The sequence below is a fragment of the Bombina bombina genome, chromosome 11 (assembly GCF_027579735.1).
Source record: "Bombina bombina isolate aBomBom1 chromosome 11, aBomBom1.pri, whole genome shotgun sequence".
NCBI lineage: Eukaryota > Metazoa > Chordata > Amphibia > Anura > Bombinatoridae > Bombina > Bombina bombina.
In genome coordinates, this window is record NC_069509.1 from 97,730,011 (window position 1) to 97,754,028 (window position 24,018).

Here is a 24,018-nt window from a genome sequence, read left to right on the forward strand (position 1 = left end):
TCATTTATCGCCGGTCTTTAAATACAATTCCTCAACTTTCTTCATAATATATTCTTACCCCTTTTGACATGATCTCCTACAATAAACTGTTTAAATGTTATCTGAATTGTTGTATTGTGCATATCGTAAGCTGATTTTATGAAGGGCTATGTCTATTTGTTTAAAGCTCCCTCTCTGATTTCACAATGTCCAATTTGTAGACCGCCACCTATGTTATACTTATGTACCCCTAATCTGCTGCCCCTAACACCGCCGACCCCTGTATTATATTTATTAACCCCTAACCTGCCCCCCACAACGTCGCCGCCAGCTACCTACAATAATTAACCCCTAATCTGCCGACCGCAAAGCGCCGCCACCTACATTATAGCTAAGTACCCCTAATCTGCTGCCCCTAACACCGCCGACCCCTATATTATATTTATTAACCCCTAATCTGCCCCCCTCAACGTCGCCTCCACCTGCCTACACTTATTAACCCCTAATCTGCCGAGCGGACCGCACCGCTACTATAATAACGTTATTAACCCCTAATCCGCCTCACTAACCCTATAATAAATAGTATTAACCCATAATCTGCCCTCCCTAACATCGCCGACACCTAACTTCAATTATTAACCTCTAATCTGCCGTCCGGAGCTCACCGCTATTCTAATAAATGTATTAACCCCTAAAGCTAAGTCTAACCCTAACACTAACACCCCCCTAAGTTAAATATAATTTTAATCTAACGAAATTAATTAACTCTTATTAAATAAATTATTCCTATTTAAAGCTAAATACTTACCTGTAAAATAAATCCTAATATAGCTACAATATAAATTATAATTACATTGTAGCTATTTTAGGATTAATATTTATTTTACAGGCAACTTTGTAATTATTTTAACCAGGTACAATAGCTATTAAATAGTTAAGAACTATTTAATAGTTACCTAGTTAAAATAATTACAAAATTACCTGTAAAATAAATCCTAACCTAAGTTACAATTAAACCTAACACTACACTATCATTAAATTAATTAAATAAAATACCTACAATTACCTACAATTAAACCTAACACTACACTATCAATACATTAATTAAATACAATATCTACAAATAACTACAATGAAATAAACTAACTAAAGTACAAAAAATAAAAAAGAACTAAGTTACAAAAAATATTTTTTTTTTTACAAACATAAGAAAAATATTACAACAATTTTAAACTAATTACACCTACTCTAAGCCCCCTAATAAAATAACAAAGACCCCCAAAATAAAAAATGCCCTACCCTATTCTAAATTACTAAAGTTCAAAGCTCTTTTACCTTACCAGCCCTGAACAGGGCCCTTTGCGGGGCATGCCCCAAGAAGTTCAGCTCTTTTGCCTGTAAAAAAAACATGCAATACCCCCCCCCAACATTACAACCCACCACCCACATACCCCTAATCTAACCCAAACCCCCCTTAAATAAACCTAACACTAAGCCCCTGAAGATCTTCCTACCTTATCTTCACCATACCAGGTTCACCGATCTGTCCTGAAGAGCTCCTCCGATGTCCTGATCCAAGCCCAAGCGGGAGCTGAAGAGGTCCATGATCCGGATGAAGTCTTCATCCAAGCGGGAGCTGAAGAGGTCCATGATCCGGATGAAGTCTTCTATCAACGGCATCTTCAATCTTCTTTCTTCGGGAGCCATCATCTTCCATCCGACGCGGAACATCCTCTTCTCCCGACGCCGACTAGCCGAATGACGGTTCCTTTAAGGGACGTCATCCAAGATGGCGTCCCTCGAATTCCGATTGGCTGATAGGATTCTATCAGCCAATCGGAATTAAGGTAAGAAAATTCTGATTGGCTGATGGAATCAGCCAATCAGAATCAAGTTCAATCCGATTGGCTGATCCAATCAGCCAATCAGATTGAGCTTGCATTCTATTGGCTGTTCCGATCAGCCAATAGAATGCGAGCTCAATCTGATTGGCTGATTGGATCAGCCAATCGGATTGAACTTGATTCTGATTGGCTGATTCCATCAGCCAATCAGAATATTCCTACCTTAATTCCGATTGGCTGATAGAATCCTATCAGCCAATCGGAATTCGAGGGACGCCATCTTGGATGACGTCCCTTAAAGGAACCGTCATTCTTCAGTTGGACGTCGCCGGAAGAAGATGGGTCCGCGGTGGAGGTCTTCAGGATGGAGCCGGTCGTCATCGGATGAAGATAGAAGATGCCGCTTGGATCAAGATGGTTGCCGGTCCGGATCGCCTCTTCTTCCCGGATAGGATGAAGACTTTGGAGCCTCTTCTGGACCTCTTCAGCCACCGGATGATGGATCGCCAGCCCCCGCTTGGGTTGGATGAAGATTTTGGAGCCAGGACGGATCGGTGATACCTGGTGAGGTGAAGACAAGGTAGGATGATCTTCAGGGGCTTAGTGTTAGGTTTATTTAAGGGGGGTTTGGGTTAGATTAGGGGTATGTGGGTGGTGGGTTGTAATGTTGGGGGGGGTATTGTATGTTTTTTTTTACAGGCAAAAGAGCTGAATTCTTTGGGGCATGCCCCGCAAAGGGCCCTGTTCAGGGCTGGTAAGGTAAAAGAGCTTTGACCTTTAGTAATTTAGAATAGGGTAGGGCATTTTTTATTTTGGGGGTCTTTGTTATTTTATTAGGGGGCTTAGAGTAGGTGTAATTAGTTTAAAATTGTTGTAATATTTTTCTTATGTTTGTAAATATTTTTTTATTTTTTGTAACTTAGTTCTTTTTTATTTTTTGTACTTTAGTTAGTTTATTTCATTGTAGTTATTTGTAGATATTGTATTTAATTAATGTATTGATAGTGTAGTGTTAGGTTTAATTGTAGGTAATTGTAGGTATTTTATTTAATTAATTTAATGATAGTGTAGTGTTAGGTTTAATTGGAACTTAGGTTAGGATTTATTTTACAGGTAATTTTGTAATTATTTTAACTAGGTAACTATTAAATAGTTCTTAACTATTTAATAGCTATTGTACCTGGTTAAAATAATTACAAAGTTGCCTGTAAAATAAATATTAATCCTAAAATAGCTACAATGTAATTATAATTTATATTGTAGCTATATTAGGATTTATTTTACAGGTAAGTATTTAGCTTTAAATAGGAATAATTTATTTAATAAGAGTTAATTAATTTCGTTAGATTAAAATTATATTTAAGTTAGGGGGGTGTTAGTGTTAGGGTTAGGCTTAGCTTTAGGGGTTAATACATTTATTAGAATAGCGGTGAGCTCCGGTCGGCAGATTAGGGGTTAATAATTGAAGTTAGGTGTCGGCGATGTTAGGGAGGGCAGATTAGGGGTTAATACTATTTATTATAGGGTTAGTGAGGCGGATTAGGGGTTAATAACTTTATTATAGTAGCGCTCAGGTCCGCTCGGCAGATTAGGGGTTAATAAGTGTAGGCAGGTGGAGGCAACGTTGTGGGGGGCAGATTAGGGGTTAATAAATATAATATAGGGGTCGGCGGTGTTAAGGGCAGCAGATTAGGGGTACATAAGGATAATGTAAGTAGCGGCGGTTTACGTAGCGGCAGATTAGGGGTTAAAAATAATATGCAGGGGTCAGCGATAGCGGGGGCGGCAGATTAGGGGTTAATAAGTGTAAGGTTAGGGGTGTTTAGACTCGGGGTACATGTTAGGGTGTTAGGTGCAGACGTAGGAAGTGTTTCCCCATAGCAAACAATGGGGCTGCGTTAGGAGCTGAACGCGGCTTTTTTGCAGGTGTTAGGTTTTTTTTCAGCTCAAACAGCCCCATTGTTTCCTATGGGGGAATCGTGCACGAGCACGTTTTTGAGGCTGGCCGCGTCTGTAAGCAACTCTGGTATCGAGAGTTGAAGCTGCGTTAAATATGCTCTACGCTCCTTTTTTGGAGCCTAACGCAGCCTTTATGTGGACTCTCAATACCAGAGTTATTTTTATGGTGCGGCCAGAAAAAAGCCGGCGTTAGCTACGCGGGTCCTTACCGACAAAACTCTAAATCTAGCCGTAAGTAATACCTATTTAAATCTAAATACAAAGTAAATTACCTGTGAAATAAAACCTTAGCTAGCTACAATATAACTAATAGTTATATAAAAACCTAAGCTAGCTACAATAGCTAGCTTAGGTTTTATTTTTATTTCACAGGTAAGTTTGTATTTAGTTTAACTAGGTAGACTAGTTAGTAAATAGTTATTAACTATTTACTAACTACCTAGTTAAAATAAATACAAACTTATCTGTGAAATAAAAATAAAACCTTAGATGCCTTACACTAAATGCACAAAGATTAATTGCATCTTTGAATAGAAACATATTTGCAATATACATGTACTGGCAAAAATTCTTCTAGTAAAAGTTATCACTGTTTTAGTGTTAGCATTTTTCTGTGCAGGTGAATGTTAAGCATAGCTAGATATTCTCAGTACACAAGCATTCAAAAATACTACAGCTGCTCAGAGACCCAGTGGGGCTTGTATCATGTCAGCAATTAACAAATCAAGAGCTAGATTACGAGTGGATCGCTATTTATCCCTCCCGCTCTAACTGAGCTAGACGTAAGCTTTTTGCCTAAGTATTACAAGTTGAAAGTAAAAACCTGATGTGCACAAAAAGCCAAACTTAGAATATCACGCGTGTGTTAACCTATTCCCCCATAGAAGTTAATGAAGCAAAGAAAGGGGGAAAAAAAAAACATCCTACTCGCGTGCTAACTCGATTTCATATTCTCAGGTGCACTAACCTCACATGAAAATATGAATATATAACATTCTAATGTTCTTCACATAGCAGAATATGTTCTATTTATTCATAAACACATATTTCTACATATATTTTGGTACAATATATATCTATACCTATATACGAAAAAACAATATCAAACGATAGCACGCCACTCATAATCTGGCTCTGTGGGGTCCATTTATTAATGTGCGGACGGACATGATACGATATAGCGGATCATGTCTGCCACACATTTATAAATGCCGACAGCATACGCTGTCGGCATTTATCATTGCACCAGCAGTTCCTGTTAACTGCTGGTGCAATACCACCCCCTGCAGATTCGCGGCCAATCGGCTGCTAGCAGGGGGTGTCAATTAGCCTGATCATATTCAATCGGACGGATTGCTGTCCGCCACCTCAGAGGTGGTGGACGCGTTAAGGAGCAGAGGTCAGCCGGAACTGAAGAGGAGCATCCGCTGCTTCGTAAATAGACCCATTTGTCATTCACATGTGCTAAATTAAATATCATACATTTTAAAATCTCTGTAGACAAGCACAAAATAATACTTTACAGGCGTTTGTAGGATCTAAGCAACCACTGTGTAAAATGCATTAAATTCAGGCAATTTCCAAGAGTTTTAGATAATTTATAGCAAAAAATAAGGAAAAATACTGCACCTTTCAGAAAAAAAGGATAACATTGGAAAACCTTTGTTGATAAGTAAAGATAAGTGGGAGGACTGACAATATTTATATTCAGAGATATTCCAATGCTAAAATTTCATATCAGCAGCTATATCTATTTCATAATACACAAATAATAGTTACTGGTCAATAAACCCTAATAGAGATGGGTGCACAATGCAGGGCAGTGGCTTCTAAGGCTAATAAGATACTAGCATGTATTAAAAGAGGCATTAATGCAAGGGAGGAAAGCATAATTCTGTCTCTATATGAATCTCTGGTAAAACCTCACCTTGAGTATGGAGTGCAGTTCTGGGGACCGATTTCAAAAAAAGATTTTGCAGAGTTAGAAAAAGTTCAGAGAAGGGCCAGAAAACTAATAAGGGGAATGGAGAATTTAAGCTATGAGGAGAGGCTAGCCAAACTGGGTCTGTTTTCTCTAGAAAAAAGACGCTTGAGAGGTCACATGATTACTTTATATAAAATATATTGAAGGCCCATACGCAGAATCTTTTTTTATTCCAAGAAAATATTTGAGACAAAAGTTCACAATTTAAGGATGGAGGAAAGGAAATTCAATATCCTGCAACATTAACATTTTTTTCACTGTAAGAGCAATCAAATTGTGGAACACATTACCTATAAGGAGGCAGCAAATGCCAATACCTTAGATACATGCAAAAATGATTTAGATACATTTCTGGCTAGAAACAGAATTCAGGGATATGATTGCTTGTGTTAAATGGGTCACCATTTTAAATCGGATTAATTTAAGATCAACTGGAGCTTTTATTGTAAGTATATTAAGATTTGTATTGGTTGAAATCGACGGACTTCTGTCTTTTTTCAACCTCATCTACTATGTTACATAATTTAAATAATTTAAATAATAAAAGTTCAAACAATAGTGTCTAATCATACTGAGCATTATAGTATATCATGCCATTAATATGGCTGAAAATAATTAAATAATAATTATTAAAATACAGCACGTTCCAATGTTGATGGTTCATTTTCAACATCCAGATAAATTACTGTTCTATCAGATTTTGTTACCTTATCGGAATTTGCTACCTGTCAGTGTGCATGCTCTGTATTACGTAATCGCACATATGTTAAAAAGGAATGTGTGGAGTGTGATTATGTAATTAGCAGCAGGCCCACTGAGAGGTAGCAAATTCTGACAAGGAAGTTGTCCTGTCGGATTTTGCTGCTTGCAATATGATGTTGTTCTAATAATACTCAATATATATATATATATATATATATATATATATATAGATAGATATAGATATAGATATAGATATAGATATATATAAAGTTCTCCAAATGAAAGTGCATTCACAGGACTTGAAAATTGAAATATCTTTATTGCATATAATTCATCATAAAGTTGACGTTTTCGGCTACAATTTTAGCCTTTTTCAAGACAATCTAAAAACATAATGTATATAACAGAATTAATATTTAGTTCACACAAAATATGAACATTTTTTTTAAACATTTAACATAAAATACACAGATAAACATAGTGACTGCCTAGTGTGCTAAACTTACATACCCTGTTGCTTTAAAGGTTGAGAAAATTGGACCCAAAGTGCATTACAGATATCATATTAAACCAGATCAACTGAAAAGCTCATTTCATGTTTAAGTGATACTAACAATATAACATTAGTTTATATTGAATGCTAATAGATACATAGTGAACAGCAACAATATAGCTACAATCAGAGTATTAATACATATTGTGCATTGGCCACGGTGGTAAAGTAGTTACAATAGTGACCATAATGTTAATAACTAAGATATCTCAACTTGCTTACAACATTTATTGCCAGAACAAAAATATATACGTTAATGTGTCTTTATAAATACACGCACATAGAGTAACAATCACCGTGCTAGCAAAACGTATATACGATATGTGCAACCTGCACTATTAAAGAGCCCAGGCAAGCAAACCCAGTAGGTGATTACTAAACAGAAAGATAACAACTCCTGTTAACGCTAGAGAAAACAAATAAGCCAAAACATCAAATAGCAATGCTAAAAGTATTTAACAAACATACCAATATCGGTTAAAGAAACCTCTCAGTGTGTCCATGCGCCATTCTGTGACGGCATTTATCGATGTGCAGCGGACATGATCCGCTATATCAGATCATGTCTGCTCGCAGCATCATAAATAGGCCCCTATAGGTGAACAAACTGTATATTAAAATCTTATCAGCTCCAAAATTATCCTCTTTTTTAGTAAATTGTTACAGACCAAGAAAGTGTACAAGACTAAAAAAGAAACAAATTCAATTGGTTACTAATTATTCAATAAATTTATTTCCACAACTAAAATTCTTTAAAATTGGTATTTCCCCATAAATCATATATGTATAATCTGTATAAAAAGATATAGTTAAATTGTCACAATGTTCAAACCATCTGTAACAAAATCCACATGTTGCAATAATATCTTCTGTCTAACATGAAGGTTTTAGAATACTCCCCAATTTGATACTTTGGGGTACATTTTACAAAGGTTGAGTGGGCATGATTTGCTGTAGCAAATCATGTCTGCTCGACCTCGGTAAATGCCGAAAGTATACGCTGTCAGCATTTAACATTGCACAAGCATTTCTAATGAAATGCTTGAGCAATGCAGCCACCTGCTAACTGGCAGCCAATCGGCTATTAGCAGGGGCTGTCAATCATCCCAATCGTATCTGATTGGGATGAATTTAGTCCGCTACCTAAAAGGTAGCAGAGAAGTTAAGGAGCAGAGGTCTTATGACCGCTGCTTCTTATCTTCTGTTTCAGGCGGAGCTGAAACGATGGGGCTCCAAAGGAGCATCCGCTGCTTAATAGACCCCTTTGTCCACAGTTATTTAACGAGGTACCTAATTGCCAAGGTGACCACTGTAATCTGTGAATGTCTCAATCTTAGAGGCATCGGTAACCCCAATTGGCTCAGTGTAACCTACTTCACAGTACTGTAGCTTTCAGCGTGAGCTCCGTTACTTTAAACCTATCACACACTACTTTGTTTCAAGCTTATCTTTCGGCACTCTAGCTTTCAGCATGGGCTCAGTTATTTTCAGCCTGTCTGTTTTTATTAGCCAGCCTCTCAAGCTCTCTGCGTTAGCTCATTTATCCGCCTACCTCTTTCCGCTCTGGCTGTCTGACGCTCCATTTACTAAATGACTGAAGACGCTATAAACTGAACGGACAACCAGAGCTGCTTTTATTATCTAATTTGCTTTGTTCTCTTGGTATCCTTTGTTAAAAATTATACCTAGGTAGGCTCAAGAACAGCAATGCCCTACTAGGTGCTAGCTGGTGATTGTTACTTGCACACATTTGTCTCTTGTGATTGGTTGACAAGATGTGTTCAGCTAGCTCTCAGTAGTGGTAGCTTCTTCAGCAAAGGGTATCATAGGAATGAAGCAGATTTCATAATAGAAGTAAAGTTGTTTAAAATTGTATGTTCTTTCTGAATCCTGAAGAAAAAAATGTGTTTCATGTCCCTGTAAACTTTGATGATTCAGACGGCATGTTATTTTAAACAACTTTCCAATTTACTTTTATTACCTAATTTCCTTAGTCCTCTTGGTTTTCTATGTTGAAAAGCATAACTAGGTAGGCTCAGTACTTTTGGGAGCTAGCTGCTGATTGGTGGCTGCACATATATCCCTCTTGTCATTGGCTGACTGGATGTGTTCAGTAAGCTCATAGTAGTGCATTGATGCTTCTTTAACAAAGTAATCCAAATAGGAATAGACAAGAACTACAGTGTATGCAATAGGTCATTATTTTTCTTCTTGTTTTGTCTTTTTTATTATCAACATCACAATTAGGCCAATCTGAAGCTAAATATCTATTGAACAAATATGGAAGCCTGAGTGGAGAACATTAGTAACAAGGATCAAATGAGTAATAAAGGGGAAATAAAAAACAATGTAGGAGTAAAGGGAATTAAATAGAGTTTAATAGAGACTTATTCACAAAGACTAAAAATGCAAAAGCTGCTTCCACAAAGTATTAGTTCAGCGGGGTGATCAGACTTAAGTAATCATGGTTTTGCATATACAAAAAGAGAGAAGCACTGAACCTAGGAACGATCAATAGCATAATAGCTTGTTCTATGGCTAGTTACCCCTTTAGGAGCAGCCTCTTTTTCCTTACTTGGTGGGATCAGACTGATATACGTCAGGAAAGTTCTCCTCTGTGAAAAGCACAACTGGGCTAAAAGAGGCTGCTCCTGGGTGGTAATTTTACATAGAACGAGCTACTGAGCTGTTGTTCGTTCCTGGTAGAGCGCTTCTCTTTCTGTATGTGTTTGTATTATGACCCTGGGGAAGTCTCCCTAAGGGTGATGGGAAAACCAGACGTGGACTCCTTCCCCAATGTGCTTAGAGGAATATGGCTGCACCTCACTGATGAGGCCCAATGAAGGCCAAATTGATCATCTGAGGTTGTTATAATCCTTGTTTAAAGAAGAATTGCCTGGTATTTGGGCACTAGACTGACATTACTATGGCTAGTTACCAGGAGCAGCCCTTTTTACCTTACTAGGCAGGATAAGACTGATATACTTCAGGAAAGTTCTCCCCTGTGAAAAGCACAACTAGGCCAAAAGAGGCTGCTCCTGGGTGGTAATTCCCAAAAGAACAAGCTACTGAGCTGATCATTCCTTTTAGAGTGCTTCTCTTTCTATATGCATTATGTAATGTGCATGTTTTTTTTAAAAATAGTTTTTAAAATATTCCTAACAAGTAACTATTTGGGGGGGTTTTCTCTGGATTTTTGTTGGTTAGAAAATCACATTAGAGATGGAAAAAGTCAGACATTTACATTATTGTTATTCCTGTCTTTACCCTTCAAAATTTTGCAATTTCATAAAGGTGTCTAGACTTTTTATATCCACTGTATGCTTTTCAGCAAAGGGTACTAAGATAACTATATTTATTTGATATATAGGGGCTCATTTATGTAAGTGCGAGCGGACATAATACAATGTAGCGTATCATGTCTGGCCCACATCGATAAATGCCGACAGCATACCCTGTCGGTATTTATCATTGCACAAGCAGTTCTTGCGAACTGCTTGTGCAATGCCCCGTCTGCAGATTTGCGGCCAATCGGCCACTAGCAGGGGGTGTCCGCAGCCTCAGAGCAGGCGGACAAGTTATGGAGTAGTGGTCTTTAGACTGCTGCTTCATAACTGCTGATTCCAGTGAGCCTGAAGGCTCACACGGAAACAGGGGCATCAAGCTCCATTCAGAGCTTGATAATTCGCCCCCTAGGAGTAAATTGAAAAGTCTCTTTTAAAACCGCATGCTCTATCTATACCAGGAAAGTTTAATTTTGATTGTCACATCATGGATATAGAGAATAGGAAGTGATTTACCTGTTCTAGTAGACTTCCAACAAGTGAAGATTTAAAAATGTTGTCTTAAAAAGAAAATAAAAAACATTTTGCCTGCTGTACAATAATTTGTATGATGCAGAAAATTCAAAATAATGCTGCTTTGTTCTGATTTTTCTAATGCCAAATAAATTAGTTCCCAGTTAATTTGATTGAGCAAAATAACCAATAGGTTATAGGGCTGAGTAGGGTAGATTATACAAGTGTAAAATAAAAAAAATGTTGAAACAATCAAATATATGGTAGAAACATTGTAATTAAACATAACTTTTACAATTTATAGAACACTTCAATCTCAGCTATTAACAGGTAATAAGCAGCTGTCTAAAAAGAAGCACAAGAGGAGAAATGGCCCTTTCAGGATTCAGGTACTGCAGCCAGCCACTTATACTACTATGCCATATCAGTCCTATGCACGATTTAACATCCAAAGGCCTCGTTACATCCCACTCTACATTTCCTAGAGGCACTGTGAAGTGAGCGGGGCTTGAAGTTGTGGCAGGAGGAATGTGATCACTTTTGTGCTAGGGGCGTAAACACAAATGTCATAGGTGAAGTCAGAGCAGTCCCAGATTTTACTGAAGACATCAAGACATTTGAAGGGAAAACAACAGGAGAGATAGCAGAGCTCATAACCTGTGACAGTCCCATCATATCTGTGACAGTTGGGAGGTTTGCTATTATAACCTAGCCGAATGTGACATAGTGATAATGGAAGGTGATCATCTCATCACCATTAAAAAGAAATCAGAGCTGTAGAAGGGTTTTATTACAGAGATGACAAGGACATTTGAATAAACAGTGTATGTCCCAACATTTCTTGAAAATCACCTGGGCCATTTGAGGCCAAGACTGAATGAAGAAAACTTGTGGACAGAGTAGTGGGTGTTCTGTGGCCAAAGCCATGACCAGCAGGTGCTGAGCCAAGGTTGTTCTGTGTGCAGGAATTGTTGTGCCATTAATGGGATTTGTCATACTGTAGGCATGCACATGGGAAATTTATAAGAAAGGCAAAACTGCTGGAGGAATAAAAGGCAGAGCTCCTAGACTGTGACAATCTGCATGATTGTCATAGTCTGGAAGCTCTGCCATATATATATATAAATATATATATATATATATATATATATATATATATATATACAGTCATGGCCAAAAATATTGGCTCCCTTGCATTTCTATAAGAAAATGCACCACTTCTCCCAGAAAATTGTTACAAATGTTTAGGCATTCTCATGTTTATTTCTTTTGTTTGTATTGGTATGACACAAACAAGTGGAGAAAATAAAGCAGCAACTGACACATTCTACGCACAACTCCAAAAATGGACTGGCCACATTTATTGGCACCCTCAATTTAATATTTGGTAGCACACCCCTTGGAAAAAATAACTGAAATCATTTGCTTCCTGTAACCATCAATGAGTTTCTTACACCTCTCTACTGGAATTTTGGACCACTCTTCTTTTGCCAACTGCTCCAAATCTCTCAGATTGGAAGGGTTCCTTTTCCAACTGCTGTTTTGAGATCTCTCCACAGGTGCTCTATGGGATTGAGATCTGGACTCATTACTGGCCAGTTCAGTACTATCCAGTGCTTTATCTAAACCATTTCCAGTGATTTTTGATGTGTGCTTTGGGTCATTATCCTGCTGTAAGACCATGACTTCTGACGGAGACCCAACATTCTGACACTGGTCCCTACATTGCACCACAGAATTATTTGGTAGCCAACAGAAATGGGTATCTTACAGCTCTCGATCTGTAGTCCTATGGCTCCTAAAGAAAGGGGGTCCTTAGCAACCCGGAAATTAGAAGTGATTTAAAAGAGATCTAAAGGAGCGCCTATAATAGGCAAGGACTTAGTTGGGGATATATATTCTTAGTGTTAAAGTAGGGACCTTGATTAAAAGATCAATATAAAGCAGAGAGTATTACGTTTGTCTACATAAAAAATATGAATTGATATATAAACTTGTGAAAACTCTATTAAATTTATCACATTTAATATCACAATTATTACCACAAACAATTACATGGATCCATGTTTAAAATAAGTTAAAATTCGGATTATCCTAAGTTATGAAGGTATAATCTAGATTTTATTAAAGACACAGAGAGGAGTATTTTGCTTTCTTTCCTTTACTACTTAAATGGCAGTCATTAAAAGCACATATAATAATACAAGAAAACTTTCATATTTAAAAAGAGACAGTTAATACAGAGAAAAAATCAGTGACCAATAACAATGTAGAACTGATTAGACCAACACAAAGTAACCAATCAGATTCAAAATATAACCTATAAACTGTCCAACATATGCTAATACATCCTCTTTCTTGTCGACTGATGAAGAAAACATAAAGTCCATCCAAACACAATAGATCCATCCGAAAAGGCAAACCAGAAGACTGAAGAGCAGGAACTTGAAGAGGAAACACATCCATGCAGGAATAATCAACTTGAATGAATAATTTGAAGATCTACTGGAACTCTGTAATCTTTGAAGAAAATTTGTTGAAGAATTGATACATCACATAGATGAGAGGGAGCAAAACCATCCAGCAGAATATCCATATTATTGATTGATAACTAAAACAAATGTAAAAAGGATTAATAACAACATAATAAATTAAGGGAGGGAACAATATGAACATTCCATATAGAGGAGGGAAAATACTTGTCTCTGTGTCTTTAATAAAATCTAGATTATACCTTCATAATTTAGGATAATCCGAATTTTATTACAAAACCAGAGACTCATATTTTGCTAGTTTAAAGCAACTAACAAAATAATCTAAGCAAGGCGTGTTCAATGGGTTTAAAATAGAATTGTTTAAAAATAGAATCAGAAGACCAGTCAGCTGCAGCCAAAATTTGTTGAAGAGTAGCAGCTTTCAAAAATGCTTTAGAAGCAGCTGATCCTCTAACAGAGTGAGCAGAAAAAGAACAATTAATACCTGCCTCACTCATAACCCATTTAACCCACCTAGCTATAGATGTAGAACAGATAGGATCATGAGGGGGAACAAAAGATAGTAAAAGTTGATTAGAAGAAGGAGAACGAAAATAAATAGTTCTACATTCTTTAAGACATAAAACCACACAAAGGAGAGGTTCAGAAGGTAAATAAGGATAGAATATAGATGTTGAAAAAGATTTAGTTCTTTTAGAAATAAAGAAAGTAACACCTTCAGGAGTAAAATGTTTCGAATTATAATCTAAAGCTCTGACATCAGAGACCCTACGAAAAGAAATTAAACATAAAAGAGTAGCTAACTTAGTAGAAAGTTGTTTCAAAGATAAAAATTCATTAGAAGGCCAAGACTTAAAAAGAGCAAATATAAGATCAACATCCCAAAAGGAAGAATATTTAGGAACCGGAGGTCTCTTTAATTTAATTGCTTTCAATAACTTGCAAATTAAGGGGTGTTGACCTACAGGAATGTTATTAACAAAAGAATGTTTAGCAGAAATAGCAGATCTAGAAACATTGATCATTCTATACGCTAAACCTGAATCAAAGAGAGAAGTAAGGAAGTTAATAATAAAAGTTATATCAACTGAAAAGGGATCCAAATGTCTTTCAATGCACCAGCTAGACCATCTGGACCATGCGGAAAAATAGCATTTTTTGGTCCCGGGGGCCAAAGAGTCTTGAAGGAGGTCCTTAGCCCGTTGTGATAAGCCTTGGAGAGATGAAGCTTGCCTGAAATTGACCATGCTATGAGGCGAAGAGAACCTTGAACAATAAGATTGTGATGATGACCTTCTGGATCTGACAATAGAAGAGGAAAAAGAGGAAGAAGAACAGGATGGTTGACAGACAATTCTAGAAGAGACGGGTACCAAGCTTGAGATGGCCAAAGGGGAGTGATTAGGAGAATTGAAAGAAGATCTCGACGAACTACTGAAATGGTTCTCTGAATCATGGAAAACGGAGGGAACGCATAAGCTGTTTGAAGTGGCCAAGGGTGGAGAAATGCATCGATCGCCAGCGCATCCGGATCTGGACGCCAACTGAAATATGGATGAATTTGAAAATTCAGTCTCAAGGGAAACAGATCCATTGAGAAGGGACCCCTGACAGATTGTAACGACCGAAAAACTTGATGATGAAGTTTCCAATCGCTGGAATCTGTCAGATACCGGGAACCCCAATCCGCTGCTACGTTGGTTAAACCTGGAATATATTCCGCTTTGACAGAAATATTTCTGTCCAAGCAAAGGTGAATGAAATCTTTCGTAATAATAGATAAATCTCTCGATTTTGTACCACCGAGACGATTTAAATATCGAACTGCAGAAATATTGTCCATTTTGAGTAAGATGGACACAGGAAAAGAACCTTTGACAAAACTCTTGACTGCAAAAGAGCCTGCCAAAAGTTCTAAGCAGTTGATATGAAAACGCTTTTCTTCTGAAGACCACTTTCCTCCCGTGATAGAGGGACCACACCGAGCTCCCCAGCCCGATTGACTGGCCTCGGATTCTATCACAAGATCTGGAGTTTTCCCAAAAATGGCTCTCCCGTTCCAAGCTTCTATATGGGTAAGCCACCAAGATAACTCTTCTTTGGCCTCTAAAGAAAGAGGAATTAAATGGGAATAGGAAAGTCCTTTCTGAAGATAAGAAATTTTTAAACGTTGAAGTTCCCTGTAATGAAGTGGAGCAGGGAAAATAGCCTGAATAGAGGATGAGAGTAACCCAACTATTCTGGCTATAGTCCTGATGGGAACCAAAGATAAAGAAAGAGTTTTTGAAATTTCTTTCTTGATATTCATAATTTTGTCTCTGGGAAGACTGAGAGTAGACTTCAAAGCATCTATCTGAAAACCTAGAAAGGTTAAAGATTTGGTTGGAGAAAGAACCGATTTCTTTTTGTTGACTAAGAAACCCAAATTTTCCAAAATATATAAAGTGAGATGGAGTTGAGATTTTAAAATGACCGAATTCTGATTCATAATCAAAATATCGTCTAAATAAATTATAAGACGGACTCCTCAGAGACGAAGCCAAGTGATGATAGGTTTCATTAGTTTGGTGAATATCCAAGGAGCTGAAGATAAGCCGAAAGGCATACAAGTGAAACTCCAAGTTTTTCCTTCCCAAACAAAAGTTTGAAATTTCCTGTGTTTTTGAGTTACAGGAACTGTCAAGTAAGCATCTGTCAAATCCAGTCTGATAAGATAATCATTGTCTAAAAGACAATCTCTGAGAAGATGAATACCTTCCATTTTCAAATGTTGATAAACAACGAAAGAATTTAGAGTTCTTAAATTTATGACTGGACGAAATTGTCCGTTTTCTTTTTTACAAGAAAAAGATTGCTGAGAAAACAATTTTGAGGGTTTGAAACAGGTTCTATCGCTTGTTTTGATAAAAGATTTGAGATTTCGGTTTGAATCAAAATTCTGTCTGAATTTGAAAATTTTATTGGAATGGGAAGAGAAATCTGAACAGGAGGAGAAATAAAATCTATAAAAACACCTGAAACGGTGTGAAGAACCAGGTTCCAATTGTGAGCAAAGATAGATAATCTGCCTCCTATTATGTTTTGGGAAAAAACATGAGAAGGGGGAAAAGAAATGTTTACCTTGTGGAGCACGGGATCTTTGTCTGGAACGCTGGATCCTGGGGTTCCAATATCTTCCTCTTGATGGGAAAAAACCTGAGGAAACTGGATTTTGGTATGGTCTTTGTTGCTGGAACTGTTGGGAGAAGTGAGACCTGTTGGGGTATGAAGCACGGCCGGGAAAGCGGCCTCTACCTTTCCCAGCCTGCTCAGAGAAACAATCATGATGAAATATCTTTTTCATTGACGTTCTCACTTTATTTAGATTAGAAAAGGTGTTCACATAACTATTCAATTCTTTGATAAATGTATCACCGAATAACAAACCTTTGGTGTCAGGATGAATTTCATTAATCGCGAAATCACATACACTGGGGTCAATTCTACGCAATAAATTACGTCTGCGTTCCGTATACATAGCAGAGTTAGCGTTTCCTAAAAAGGAAAGCATTCTCTGTAACCATTCTCTAACTATGATAGGATCTAGAAGGGAATTATCATAAACAGCTTGTTCTGATAAGTCAAATAATTTTGATAGGGGGCCAATTGTGTCAAGCATTTTATCCTGACAGATCTTCCAAGCCCTGTCCGTACCTTTTTTGAGCTTGAACCCGGGAGAACCAATAAATTTCAAAATTTTCGGGTCAACTTCTGGAGTGCAACTGGCGTTGTTGGGTAAAATAGGTCTAGGGCATTCAGCCCTCATTTTGTTACGAGACTCCCTTTTAAGGGGATGTCGAAGCTGGTAGTCAATAAATTCAGCAATGTCAGAAGAAGGGCACCATTCCGCCAATCTCGGATGTTTCCCTGACAGAAAATAAACGAATTGCCCCAAAGAATGTGATAACAGAACAAGGAAGAATAATAAAATGTATATAATGAAAAATCCAACAGTTATGTGAACAAAACCAATCCCAAAACTAAACAGTAGATGGAGATAAAACTCTATTTATCACTAGAGAAAGTAATTGACTGTGCTTGTAACTTTTCTTAAATGATCGCAACAAAGTTGCGACTATGTCTGCAAAGAAACTCAGCCGAACAAGAGAAGAAGACAAACGGCGAGAAAATGTTTTGCAAGAATAAAAACAAAGTAGAATTTTTTTATATGAAAAATGAAACATATATAGAAATAAACTGAAGTCTGCAATACAACACAAGTTATATACTAAAATTTTTATAAGACTAAAAATACAATACTTATCTTGAACTGAAGCAGTAAAAGAAAGAGGATGTATTAGCATATGTTGGACAGTTTATAGGTTATATTTTGAATCTGATTGGTTACTTTGTGTTGGTCTAATCAGTTCTACATTGTTATTGGTCACTGATTTTTTTCTCTGTATTAACTGTCTCTTTTTAAATATGACAGTTTTCTTGTATTATTATATGTGCTTTTAATGACTGCCATTTAAGTAGTAAAGGAAAGAAAGCAAAATATGAGTCTCTGGTCTTGTAATAAAATCAACAGTTAATACACACTAAAAACAATTCAGAGCAAATTAATTTAAAAACAATAGTTAGAAACAATTTCCATAATAAATATGCAATGTTAATAATCGGTGTATGCCACAAAAAATCTGTTTTTTAGTGTGGCATACACCGATTATTAACATTGCATATTTATTATGGAAATTGTTTCTAACTATTGTTTTTAAATTAATTTGCTCTGAATTCTTTGGTAGTCTTCAGATTTCATAATGCCATGCACACAGTCAAGACATCCAGTGCCTGAAGCAGCAAAGTAACCCCAAAACATCAGTAAACCTCCACCATGTTTGACTGTAGGAACTGTATTCTTTTCTTTAAAAGCCTCATTTATTTTTCTGAAAACATTATAATTATGGGCTTTACCAAAAAGCTGTAATTTTGTTTTGTCTGTCCACAGCTCATTCTCCCAAAAGGATTTTGGCTTACTCAGGTAAGTTTTGGCAAACTCCAATCTGTTTTTTTTTTTTGGTTTCTGTGTCAGCAGTGGGGTTTTCCTGGGTCTCCTACCATAGCGTTCCTTTTAATTCAGATGTCGACGTATAGTGCAAGCTGACACATTTGTACCCTGTGCCTGAAGGTCAGCTTGAATTTGTCTAAAAGTTAATCAAGGTTCTTTATCCACCATTCAAACAATCCTTTGTTACAATCTTTGATCAATTTTTCTCTTTCATCCATGTCCAGGGAGATTTTCTATAGTGCCATGGACTGTAAACTTCTTGGCAATGTTGCGCACAGTGGACACAGGAACATTCAGATCTCTGGAGATGGACTTGTAACTTTGAGATTGTCCATGCTTTTTCACAATTTTTGTTCTCAAATCCTCAGACAATTTTTTGCTGCTCTTTCTCTTCTCCATGCTCAGTGTGGCACACAGAGACACACAACAGAAAGGTTGAGTATATTTTTCACCATTTTAACTGGTTGCCGGTGTGATTTCTATATTGTCAGCACCTGTTAATTCATACAGGTAAGTTGAATTGCAAATTACAGGAGTATCACAAACTTAAAATGCAATTAATTCTTACAATTTTTTCCAGTCCATTTTTCGAGTTTTGTGTGGAATGTGTCAGATTTGGCTTTTTTTTTCCTCCCCTTTGCCTAAACATTTGTAATTGCAACAATATTCTGGGCGAAGTGGTGTATTATCTGACAGAAATACAGGAGTGCCAATATTTTTGGCTATGACTGTATATATATATATATATATATATATATATATATATATATAAGAGCTAGGAAAGGGAGGGCACTCTCAGGATTTATATACATCAAAGTTAGTTTATTGTTTATAACAACAACGTTAGAAAGTCATAAGGATAGGTCGACGTTTCGGCTTACATAGAAGCCTTCATCAAGACAGATGAATAACTGTTAAACGAAGAAGAAAAAATAACAGATTTAAAAACACAAAACACAGCATCAATACGTAATCCCACCACCAAATTGTTTGCAGGCAGAAAAATAAACCCACAAATAATGAAAATAAACATATAAAAAATACAAATAAAAATAAAAATAAGGCAAACCCATACACATAGCGCTAGGAGATACAACAATACAGTCCCTCCAATACTCTCAATCTGCTCTGGATATACACTGGTGGGGTATATATTATAATCTTAGCAAGCAAACAAAGCGTATGTAACCCAATTGTAGGTGAAACACCATACGGCTGCACAGTTTATGTGTTATGCAAAGTCCGGTATACGCTGGCCTGCCATATACATAAAAGACCCTTCAAAAGAGACTAGCAAGTCCCCATACCTCATTAGAAACTGCCTCAGGCTCTGAGACCATATGCAGTTGTTCTAATGTTACAAAGCAGGTAGGTGCACCATACATAGTTAAAAAAAAAAACATTTTTATACGCTGATGCATACACCCCTAAACGTGGTAAGCCAACCAGGCACCACCCCTTAAGGAGACAAATCCCCATTATAAGTCGGATAAAACAACTGCATATGGTCTCAGAGCCTGAGGCGGTTTCTAATGAGGTATGGGGACTTGCTAGTCTCTTTTGAAGGGTCTTTTATGTATATGGCAGGCCAGCGTATACCGGACTTTGCATAACACATAAACTGTGCAGCTGTATGGTGTTTCACCTACAATTGGGTTACATACGCTTTGTTTGCTTGCTAAGATTATAATATATACCCCACCAGTGTATATCCAGAGCAGATTGAGAGTATTGGAGGGACTGTATTGTTGTATCTCCTAGCGCTATGTGTATGGGTTTGCCTTATTTTTATTTTTATTTTTATTTTTTATATGTTTATTTTCATTATTTGTGGGTTTATTTTTCTGCCTGCAAACAATTTGGTGGTGGGATTACGTATTGATGCTGTGTTTTGTGTTTTTAAATCTGTTATTTTTTCTTCTTCGTTTAACAGTTATTCATCTGTCTTGATGAAGGCTTCTATGTAAGCCGAAACGTCGACCTATCCTTATGACTTTCTAACGTTGTTGTTATAAACAATAAACTAACTTTGATGTATATAAATCCTGAGAGTGCCCTCCCTTTCCTAGCTCTTATCTACAATCCATTAAGGATTGCACCCAGGTGCTTCATTATTAGTTGAAGCTGGAGTGCTGGAACACGTGCTAATGAGAGAGAGAGAGAGAGAGAGAGAGAGAGAGAGAGATATTAATGTTTAGTTCCGTTGCCAGAAGTTGATAACATCACCTTCGATTTTAAAACCATCTGGTCTCCTAGTTCTGAGTTGAAAATAACAAAAGTACAAAATGAGTACAAAATTGCACCCAGATTGCACATAGTCTTTGAGGCTGTCCTCTGCTGTTAGTATAGGGAGATGTTTAGTTATTATAGCACAAATTTCCCTATATTGGGAACTGTAAGTAGTGGTAAAAAGGGGTTTGGATTTATCAAAACTATTACCTCTAACAGAATTATAACTGGTAGATAACATAGTTGACCTATCAGTATGTTTTACCTCCAATAGAGCCCTATTGACAACTTTCTTTGAATATCCTCTTTCTAGGAGTTGAATGGTCAATATTTCACTATTCATGTCAAAGTCAATTTCATTAGTACAGTTACGCTTTAGACGTGTGAGCTGTCCCTTTGCTATCCCAAAACCAGTGTGTCTGGGATGATTACTGTTTGCATGCAATATCTTATTACATGAAATAGGTTTACGATACAAATTCGTTGTCACTTGACCCTTTTCAACATTACCCATTAAAGTTAAATCTAAATATGTCGTCAGGCAGGTATCAGATTGGTAAGTGAATTCCAATCCTACTTCATTATGATTAATGAAGGACACAAAATCTGACTTCTGTTCCTCTGTCCCGGTCCAGATGATCAAAAGATCATTTATGTATCTTTTGTATGTACTGATACAGTTACGATATGGGTTTTCCTCTCCATAGACGTGGGACCGCTCCCACCAAGCCATAAAGATGTTGGCATATGACGGTGCGAATTTGGCACCCATGGCGGTCCCACGTCTCTGGAGGAAGTACTCATCTTCAAATTTAAAGTAATTATGGTGTAGGAGAAAGTCTAATGCCTTTACTATAAACTCCTTGAGTGTATCGTCATAATTACTCAGCTGATTTAAAAGACATCTTACTGCTTCAAGCCCCTAGTCATGCGGGATGGCCGAGTACAAACCAACCACATTGATTGTCAACCAAGAACAGTCTTTGTCCCATACAACTTGATTGAGACAATTAAGGAGGTGCTTGGTATCGCGTAGGTAAGATGGAATTTGTAGGACAATGAGCTGGAGGAGGGAGTCTATCCAGCTAGAAAGCTGCTCAAATAAAGAGCCAATACCCGAGACTATAGGTCTCCCTTTCACCACCTCCAAGGACTTATGCACCTTAGTGAGGTGGTGAAATATGGGTACGACAGGGTTAGAGACAAATAAGAAGTTCATGGTGTCTTGATCAATAACCCCCTCCTCCAGGCCATCGTCCAAGAGACTCCATAACTTAGTTTTAAATAGTTCTGTGGGATCAGAGTTCAAGATTCGATAGACATCCTTATCATATAGTTGTCTGTGAGCCTCTTCTATATAATATGACCTATCTAGAACCACAACGCTTCCTCCTTTGTCTGAATCTTTTATGGTTATATCTTGTCTAGATTTGAGTCTATCTAAGGCCTCTTTCTGTAAAGGTGTTAAATTAGGGTAGGTGCGTTTCGGATTATTGTGAAGTGTAATCAAATCTTGTTCAACCCGTTTGTGGAAGGCTTCTTTAAAAGATCCCCTTTCACGGGTAGGGTAGAACACTGATTTTGGTCTATAGCCAACATGTGATGACTTTAATGTCTGTATATCCATGTGTGACTCAATACTTAGATCTTGTAAGCTAAGTATATCGCACACTTCTTGAAAATTGACTATGTCATATATGTGCTCTTTAGTAAGACATGATAGTGAATCTAGAGGGAGTGTAGATGCATTGTCTGGATTTTTGTCCCAAAAAAAAAAATTCTTTAATGTTAAATTTCTAATTAATTTGTTAACATCAACAATAGTGTCGAAAAGATTAAACTTTTTAGTGGGAACATAGCCTAAACCCAGACTGAGTATCTCTATCTCCCCTTCAGTCAAGCTAGTTGTAGATAGATTAATAATTTTAACACCGGAGTGGTGTATAACTCAGGAGTAGGAGACAACTCACGTCACAGACCGGAAGTGTCCGACATCGCTCAGTCATAGCGTGCAAACAAGATAGCACCACGGAGGTTTTGGAGCGGTATACCTGACAGACGGATGTTGCAGCTCAGGACAATGACCTCCACGAGAGAGGTGCTTGCGGTCCAGGAGAAAGGCAGGATTTCTTAAGGGCTTCGGGTGAAGAGCTCAAGCAGCAAGTGTGGTGAGTTATACACCACTCCGGTGTTAAGCCTTCCTTTATATCTGCCATACTGTTGACCCAGCTTTCCTTGTTTGTCCTTATGAGCAACGCACAGTTTGCCCGCTAAACAGCTTTTTAAAGCCAACTTGACAGGACTCATTTCCCTCCCCGTACACCACACGCCTTGAGCTACACTAGGAAGAGTTTTCTGCCTAAATCCACATATTGACTTTTTTCTTCCGTGTACTCGGTGATATGATACTGTATACATAACAGTGACACCTGCTGAAGGACTTTCTTTTCCCCCCTTTTTTTTACAATTTTGATTAACGATATTAAGTCCTCAATATTGCTTATAATGGAAACCACTGATTTATTCTCACTGAGATCACTAACAGACATGGACATGGAAAGGCTATCTTTGGACGATACATTTATCAAGCAAACTGAGTCTTTATCTATCAGTGACATTTTTCAATTATTGGAAAATACTCTCTTGCAAGGAGTATAGGATTTGGTGGGACAAGTGTGCCTTGGAGAAATATCTACAAATGAACCTCATACCAAGAGGACTGAGGCTTAACAAATATCCCTCTTTTCAGGTTGACGACCAAGACTTTATTAAGGACTGGAATATTATACTAAGTGAATGTTCTAATAGATTGATGGGTCTTATTATAAGATTTAAAGAGTCCCAGTTAAAGAAGACTAGGGAGGACTTAGTAAACATTCAAAAAGACCTTAATACATTCATAAATCACCCTAAATATTCACAGTTTGACCAAATCCTACAAGATACGATTAAAAAATTTAGAATTCATCTAGATAACTTTAAGCTTAGGAAATACCATAGAGATTAAGCAGATCATACTAATAATAGAGTATATACTTGGCATCTGCGTTCTCAGCTCTCAAGTATTAGACAAAGAAAGTCTAGGACTAATTCTAGATCAACACAATCAGCCAGCAAAGAGAGATCCGATAAGAAAGTAACTTTTTCAGATAATGACACCTCTGAGGAGGAACGCTCAGATAATGAAACTAGGTTTGATTCAAGTGGTCCCTCAGATGAAGAAACACAGACATTAAGTCCAATTATAAAAAATACAAGGTCAGATCCCATTGTCACAGGAAACATCTATAAGAAGGGTAATTCAACCCCATTGATCTCAGCAAACGAACATAGAAATATGGAGTTTCTCAGTGACAATGGAATAGACCCAAGACCTATTGCCACCTCAGCCTCTACAAACAATTTAGTAGACATGCAGGTTTTTCAGAA